Consider the following 7,383-nt stretch of genomic DNA (forward strand, 5'->3'; position numbering starts at 1 on the left):
CTTTCCCCTAGTAACCACAAAACTAGTAATGAGCAAGGGTGGGGTTTTCTTGAATTACAAGAGCTGACCTGCAGATCACACAGCAAAAATCACAGATGGCACAAAATCACAGATCGCACAGCAAACCCAACCTGTGTTCCCTCTAACAAGGATTCCCAGATATTGTTCACTACAACTCCCAGCATCCCCAGTTGCAATGGCCTTTAGCTGGGGATTATGGGAGTTGTAGTCAACAACATCTGGGAATCCCTGTTAGAGGGAACTCTGAACCCAGCCATCTACACTTTTAAATGTGGACAAACTAAGCTTTGCCTAGTGTACTTTTTATCAACCTCCAACTTTGCAAATAAAAATATACTCAATAAAAAGGTCTACAGAGCAGAATAAAAATAGTGTTTTATGTTTTGCTTGTCTTCCGGCTTTCCAGGGTTCTATGCAATCTGTATGGATTTTGAAGTTTTAGAAGTGCTTACACTCTAACGATGTATTTCACATACATTCTACATTTCCATATGATCTCAGAAGAGTCCAAAGAATATGAAATGCCTATCCATTTTCCTGGGCAGGAGTTAACTATCTAGAATAAAACCTTTCTCTTTTCTAAGTGGAGTAGGTATATCTTCATAGCTGGATATTAGGTAATGGAATCTGAGCAGTTCACCGGGAGGTTCCTCTGCAGAAGCCCCTTTGAAATGGATAGGAGCTGTGAAAGAACATGACTGTGGACCTTGAAGAACTTCCTGCCTGTACCTGCTGGACTACATCCTGGCTAAAGAAGCACCAGTGCTGTGAGAGGATCAGAATAACAGTGCTTCCAGCCTAACAGCACTGTTGGTTACATGGGGGTGGGACAATTTTTCACAGCCTCCCCTTCCCAAGGAAGCCCTCTGTGCCACCTGAAAATAGGTATTTGAGGGCTGCTACAGGAATCCTTCTGAGCTGACCCATGCTTGTTTGTTTTTTACATCATTAGCTTGCGGGACAGACAAAATCCCTCTTCTGGTACCCTTCATCATCCCTTTCCTGACTCAACACAAAGGAGGTTTTATAGGGCACTCCAATAAAGGCTGGACAGCAGCACTATCCTGAGCTTGTCCCAAGTTCATAGTGAAAGGTTTTCAGACGCCTCCCTATCACTGGTTTGCCTTCCTTCTGTCAGGGACCTCTCTGTCAGGTAATCAGGCAACAAAGTGCTCTGCCTGTCTATCCCCCTGTGCTGGCCATACCCCCTGCATCAGCATGCATCTGACACCAGCTGAAGGGACACGGTTGGCATGAACACCTGCCAGTGGGACAATCATGAAATCAGACAGCTGCGGCCTATCTCTGGGCCACCGTCCAACCCTCTACATGTCTGCTACCCACAATGCTTCATCTTATCTGGATTAAGCTATAGTTTATTGGTCTCCTCCAGCCCATTACTGAGTCCAGGCACCTGTTCAAACATCCCCTACCACACTTGGAATCAGTGGAAGGTCTAATAGAACTCAGTGTCCTTGTACGATGATCTCCCCCAGCAGATTCATGTAGTTTGTTAAATAACATGGGGGAGAAAGCTGAACATCATAGCCTGTCACAGCAGAATTACCATGAAGTGAAATAGAAGTCCTCCAGCATTATCTGAAGAAATAGGGTCAACAGCTCTGACTTGTTATTCCTGGAGAATTTGTTTTCCAAATTGTTTTCCAATACTTTTCACAATATCAAACTATTTAAATCTCTAGAATTGTTTTTAACCGTGACCTGGAGATGGATGCTGAGGGAGAGGCAGGGGCGTATCTATAGTGAGGCAGGCAGGGCACGTGCCCTGGGCGCCACCAGAAAGGGGGCACCATTTAAAAAAAAAATTTTTTTTAAGGCCACCAAAAACAAAATGGCCACTGCACATGCTCAAATGGCCTCTGTTTGGGCCATGCCAGGCCTTGCAGAGGCCATTTGAGCATGCGCAGCAGCCATTTTGTTTTCAGTGGCCATTTTTAAAAAACAAAATTTATTTTAAAAAATGGAAACCGCACATGCTCAAATGGTCCCTGAGAAGCCCTAGAGGCCAGCAGGGGGGAGGGGGAACCTTTGCAGAACCCCCCCCCCACGGCCTTTAGGAAGTCCCCCGAAGGGGCTACTGGTAAAAAAAATTTTGAAAAATTTTAATATAATATAAGTCGCTGTACACCTATTTAGTATGGCACTATGTACAGAGAATCAGGGCTTATGAATACTGAGCTGAAGCTTATGAACTAGGATTGTATTCATTTGCTTCTTGTGATAAAGTGAGTTAGATGTGATGTCTTAATAATAATAATGTGATGTCTTAATATGGCTATTAATGGTGTTTGTCTTTGAATCAGTGTGAAATCCTTTAGTATTAAGGCCCGCTGGGACTTTCTTGCTCTCTTTCTCTCATTTTAACTCTCTTTCTGAAATACTAGAATATATTCCAAGCAGTGACACAGTTTACTCTGCATATCCTTTAATTATTTCAGAGTGTCTGGGAAAAGTCAAATTCTCCATTGATTTTTAAAACTTATGTAACAGTGATGCTACAATGCATAGTAGAGAATTAGACAGGCACTTCTGTTTAGTTTTCCAAGTATACCTCCACATAGTATTTGGGTATTTCATGAGCTCCAGCATACTGAAATTTGTAGTTTTCCAGCATTTTTTGGTCTGACTACGTCCACTGCTAAATAGTTTTTGAAATATTAAAAGATTAAAAGCTTGACTTGTATTTTTGAGCTGATATTACGGTAAAGTTATCTGAAATATGGTAAAGTTATCTGTCAGAGGTTTGGACAGGGGGTGCAATTTCAGTGCTTGCCCTAGGTGCTATTTTCCCTAGATACGCCTCTGGGGAGAGGAAGGGAAAAACTTTCTATCGGCAGTAGAAATAACTAGCAGATAGTTCACCCAGGCTCTCGGCCTGGGCGTGGGAGGGGGGAGTTAGCTCTGGGCTCCTCTGGACCCCGAGCCACGCCCCCGTGCGCGTGACATCATGCGCACAGGCGAACATGGAGGGGGCCGCTGAGCGGAGCTGGACGCAGGCCACCGCTCGGCTGGCTCTGTGCCTGTAAGAAGACTGTTCACCTGGGTAGAGCTGCTTGTGTGAAGCAACAGGATCAAGGCCGATCACAGTGCTGCCTCCACCAGTGGCCCAAGTTTTTTACCCAGACGTTTTCCTGGGTTAAAGGGCATGAGAGTGCGCCCTTTACCCCAGGTCCGGAGTTGTGTGAATGCTCGGGTGGCAGGCAGCAGCCCGAGCAGACACAGAGCCGAATGCCTAGAACGCCGGGCTTGAGGGGGAATCCCTCAATGCACTGTGCTCCTTACATGGTGCATCTTGGGATTCCTGGAGGCTAAGACTCATTTTCCTGGCCTCCAGAGATCCATGATGCTCAGAGCAGGGCTCGGTGCAGTGCCGAAAAGGAGTGTACAGATCATGTGGGGGCGGGATGTAGGTTCAACCTTGCCTTCCCCTCCTCCCCCTTCCTTGGCCCTGTTATGGTCACGAGAAAGACCATATTTTGTCTTTTCCTATTAACCTCTTTGCTCACATTGTCCCCAGATATTGGTCCTTCCTGCCAAGTAATGGCATGGTGCAGCTAGGAAATACACACACACACACACACAATCTGACTGATTTCTTTTTCAAAGACCCACTTGAATGTATAGGTTTATACTTTAATGAAAGCACCTGCAGAATAAATAAAGTGTAAGAAGCAGGGTCTCAGCAGAAGAAAAGGGTTTTCTTGATTGTATTAGGGGATTTGTTTCCTTCCTTTCCACCAGCTACAGAGTCTTTAGAGCACGATACAATAGATCATACAATAGTCGGAGGGCTATAGCTACCTCCAGCCTCAAAGGCAGGATGCCTCTGAGTACCAGTTGCAGGGGAGTAACAGCAGGAGGAAGGGCATGCCCTCAACTCCTGCTTGTGGCTTCCAGCAGCATCTGGTGGGCCACTGTGTGAAACAGGATGCTACACTAGATGGGCCTTGGGCCTGATCCAGCAGGGCTGTTCTTATGCTCTTATCATTAAATAAGTACACAACAATAAAAAAATCAAATGATGTATGTAGCCATGCTAGCTGGGATGTGTGTATGATTGCTTCAAAAGTGTCTCAATCACATCTTAACCTTTGTAAGGTATTAGATCTGTACTTCCCCACCCCCCGCATTTGGTGCAATCCTCCCACAAGTGTTTCTTAGCACTATATCTGGTCCTCGCAGGCATGGAGCAAGGTTACCGGGTTTATTTTTAAGTGAACAGTTTTAAGTGGGAGATGAAGTAACAGTACAGTATCTTCTAGTCCTTCTTTCCCCTCTGCAGTAGTGGATTTTTTCCCCTGCTTTAGGCAGATCAACAGATAAAGGGGTTACAAAAGGAGCAGGTGAGCTTTGCCTACCTTCCCTCCTGCATGATCCAGGTGTTAAAGACACACATCCACTTAGAAACCCTAAGGCAGGATAAAAGATGGAGGAAGATAGTACAGTGAGTTTGCATTCATGACTATTTGCTGGCCAATTCTCTAGTCAGGTTGTTAGCTAATAGTTCCCACTGACGTTTCTAAAGGCTATCATGCTGGAGGTGAGGGAAGCCATGAAAAGTCTGGCAGCCTAGGAAATAGTGTCCACCTGAAGGGAGGGGCTGATGTGAGGGTGTGAGGTTACTCATATTCCCCACCCCCAGAGGGGTATCTATATGTCTGGTCAACAAGATGTATAGCTGACGGATGAGGACAGAGGCACAGCAGGAGTTTTGGAGAGCCTAGAACAGGGAGGCCTAGGAGGAGAACTGAAACACCTTGGGGTGCCGGGTTTGCTCTCTGGGGAACTGAAGTGATTTGTTGCTATCTTATGTGAGTGCTCTGCTATTTCAACTCCTTCCAATGCTCAACTTGCATACTTAAGAACCTAAGAACATAAGAACAGCCCTGCTGGATCAGGTCCAAGGCCCATCTAGTCCAGCATCCTGTTTCACACAGTGGCCCACCAGATGCCACTGGAAGCCCACAGGCAGGAGTTGAGGGCATGTCCTCTCTCCTGCTGTTACTCCCCTGCAACAGGCATCCTGCCTTTGAGGCTGGAGGTGGCCTTTAGCCCTCTGACTAGTAGCCGTTGACAGACCTCTCCTCCATAAAGTTATCCAAAAGTGATTTGTAAATAAACCAACTATTTACAAAGACCCCATAAGCCTCCTGTGAAATCTGCACCAAGGGAAATCTGAAACCAGCTGCTGCTGCTCCCCTGGAATTCCCACTGCCCAAAGAACTGGCTCAGAACAAAACCTTACTACAAAAAATTGGCAGTTTTACCAAATGAAAGTAATAAATTGCGTTCTCTCGCCATCAATACTTTGTCCTTTGAATGCTGGGGAGATTTCCCTAGCACAGTCTCTTGATGCTGTACTTTACTGGTAGTGGGTGATATCTAGTTTCTTTTCCTTGCAGCAATAGAGTAGACATCATGCTACTTTTGAGGGAAGTGTCTGAATCATTGCAGAACTTCAAACTGCCGCACATTATGCTAAAAATGGTCCTTTGGGAAAATCTTAAGTTACTCTCATAAACAGGAGTTAACTTCTAGATCATCAAAGCATGGAGAGAAGCACTGGTGCTGCTGAAGGTTTTGACTAATGAAGCACTAGTAACTGTGATTTTATTTTCTCCCTTTCCCCCAAAAGCACTCTGCACCATCCGAAAATATGTCCCTGTGGGTTAGGCAGCCCTCAGGGACATTTTTTCAGGTGGCAGACACAGTGCTTTCAGGGGAAGTCATCAAAATCCTCTCTCCTGTGTGAGCTTCTCATTTAGCACCCAAGCTTCTACTATGTTTAACAAGAGAGTTTTACTTTTAAGAAAAAAACAAAACTTCTCAAAACATTTCTTTTACAGAAAAATATAACACTAAGCAGTACTTACAGAGCAAGCCAGGATAACAAAAAATCTGTAGCAACTTAACCACTGCCTAGATCTATACAAGTCCTTATTCAAAGTCCTTTTTTCTCAGCTTCTGGCTGGCTGGGCAGACTTCTTTGTTAAGAAGATAGCACAGGTCTGGGCAGGGGAGTAGCAAGGTTGGAGTGGGCCCAGAGACAAGATTTTAAAATGCCTCCCCCACCCTCACTCAGCTCATGAAGTAAAGAAATCTTAAATGAGGCTGAATAGTGGTAACAAAAAGCATAGTAAAAATTATATATGTGTACATATGTGTGTGTATAACACCTATGTGCCATAAGGGAGCATAATCCTAAATTATTTTTTAAAAGGTTTTGTAAATTGTGGATGATACAAGTCATTTAATGGTCCTAGAGAAAGACCTGCTGTTCTGGTAGCTCCAGGTCTTAACACTCACATCAATCTCGGAGGATGAATACAACCAAAGGAAGCCAGGGCAGGTGCGTGGCTGGGGGCATCAGTCATGTGACTGCCTCTGGGGGGGGGCCCCCAAGGCAGTGGGCCCCCAGACAACTGTCTCCCCTTGCCCTATTATAGTTACACCCCTAGGTCTGGGGCTCAATCCAGCCTGGCTCTCTTTCTCTTCCAGTGATTTCAGTTCATAGGCCTTTCTACTTCTTGTTGGCTAGGCAAACTCTCACCAACACCAGCAGAAAGACACACACAGATTTCAGCTCTCTTGGCTTTCTTGACTGCTTTTCTTCAACTCTCCTTTCTGTTTCCACTGCTGCTGCTGCCACTGTTCCCAAGGCTCTCCTTCAGGACTCTTGAGTCCCCTCTCCAGCAGACTCTTGACTTCTCCATCTTCCAGGTTTCTCTCAGGACTCTTTCTGAGCACTCTCTCTCTCAGGACCCACTTGACTTTACTTCCAAGACTCTCACTCCTTCCCAGGACTCTGTTGACTTTACTTCTAGAACTCTGTCTTCCTTCTCTAAACACTCCAAATATATGCAGTTTCTCTGCCCATCAGTTCCTCAGCCCAGCCAATCAGAACAAACAAAAAATTCCCTCTCTTTTTAAAAATCTCATTTCCCTCCAAAAACCAACCATCAAAATGCTAAACCAAAAGTGAAAGACGAATGAACTTTTGACCCTGCCAGCCTTCTCCATGCACAGAGATTTGCAACCACAAAATCCTATTTACAAAAATGAAGTTTTGGGAATATAATGTAAAACAATTAATGTATCAGGGCTTATTTACAAGAAGAGGTTTGGGAATATTAATACATGATACAATACAGAGGCTTATTGACCGAAACCCAAGAGGTCTAGGCCTCGTTCCTTCACAGGTATGTTGTACTATGTCTCTGACAGTATGTAATGTTTTAGTTTCTTAATCTTTATTTGTTTTTTGACCTCAGCCTAATGACTTCAGATAATATCTTGAGCTAGATTACTTTACCACCAGAGCATACTCTGCAGTGTGAGGGT

Source organism: Hemicordylus capensis, chromosome 2 (genome assembly GCF_027244095.1).
Source record: "Hemicordylus capensis ecotype Gifberg chromosome 2, rHemCap1.1.pri, whole genome shotgun sequence".
Lineage (NCBI taxonomy): Eukaryota > Metazoa > Chordata > Lepidosauria > Squamata > Cordylidae > Hemicordylus > Hemicordylus capensis.